We start from the raw sequence: 1,132 nt of genomic DNA, 5'->3' as shown, positions 1-1,132 counted from the left end.
ATACAATACAAATACTTTTGGGCGTCCTTCACATGAAAAGGTTTGAGCATCACTGACATAGAAACATAGGTTTTTCAAGAAAATGAAGGATTTGATATATTCAAAGATTTTCACGATTTTTCAAAAATAGCTGATCTACAAGCGTGTGTTTATTTTTCTTCCCTGTACTACATGTACATTCATTCATTCATACCATTTTTCAAACAAATATATTTGCTTTTCAAATGATGATGTGTAAAACAAATGAATGAATGAATGAATGAATCAGGGTTGCCTAACAACCAACTAGCCAATAAGGGTGTGACCAAACCGTCCCGCCGGGCAATGGGATACCTCAGTCTACACAGAGCATGTGGAGCCACAGATATAAAAAGCTAGATTCCTCGTTCGCCTCTGCAGTTCATTGGAGCGACGTGCAACAGTTGTAGTCCGGACATCCTGGAAAAACGAAGGGAACGCTGTCAGTCAAAGTGACTACTGGCCAATCACAGCGCGACTTTTCCGGGACTTATCCAAGGACTACAATTCAATTCAACAGAGCCAGTTCCGATGTCGTGCGGCTCAGCTGTTCTTACAGGCTGCGTACGTAAAGACCCACCTACCTCTGATTGGCCTAGCAACTTCCCTATGTGTGACGCACGTGGAAGCAATGCACACGTGATTCCCTTAGGCGCTGTACAGACATTTGCGACAGCTATCGCGACCGTATGGTCTGAGAATGGCCACTGGGGGCGCCGTACTAATGCATTGTCAATGGGAGGTTGTTTGGTGTTTTGTCGTTGCCGTGTCTCTTGGCCAAAAGACAGGCTGTGGTTGAGCTAGAGACACGTCAACGACAAAAAACCAAACAACCTTCCATTGACAATGCATTAGTACGGTGCCCCCAGTGGCCATTCTCAGACGATACGGAGAAGATGTTTCACGCATATGTGTGAGTCCAGCCTTAGTCCCTCGATGCACATGCATCAGAGTCGAAGGAGGCGTCTACCTTTCTATGTCTATGTGTGGAGCTACTAGACTACAGTCATTTATAAATCAGTGGGAATGTGTATGAATCTACAGATCTAAGTTGTGGAGTCCACTAATGATGCAGTGTGTGGACACACCTTGAAACAGGTACACACACGTTTCA

The sequence above is a fragment of the Nannobrachium achirus genome, assembly GCF_963921795.1.
Source record: "Nannobrachium achirus genome assembly, chromosome: 23".
Taxonomy (NCBI): domain Eukaryota; kingdom Metazoa; phylum Chordata; class Actinopteri; order Myctophiformes; family Myctophidae; genus Nannobrachium; species Nannobrachium achirus.
The sequence above is the reverse complement of the archived record's forward strand: the minus strand, read 5'-3'. Positions refer to the sequence as shown.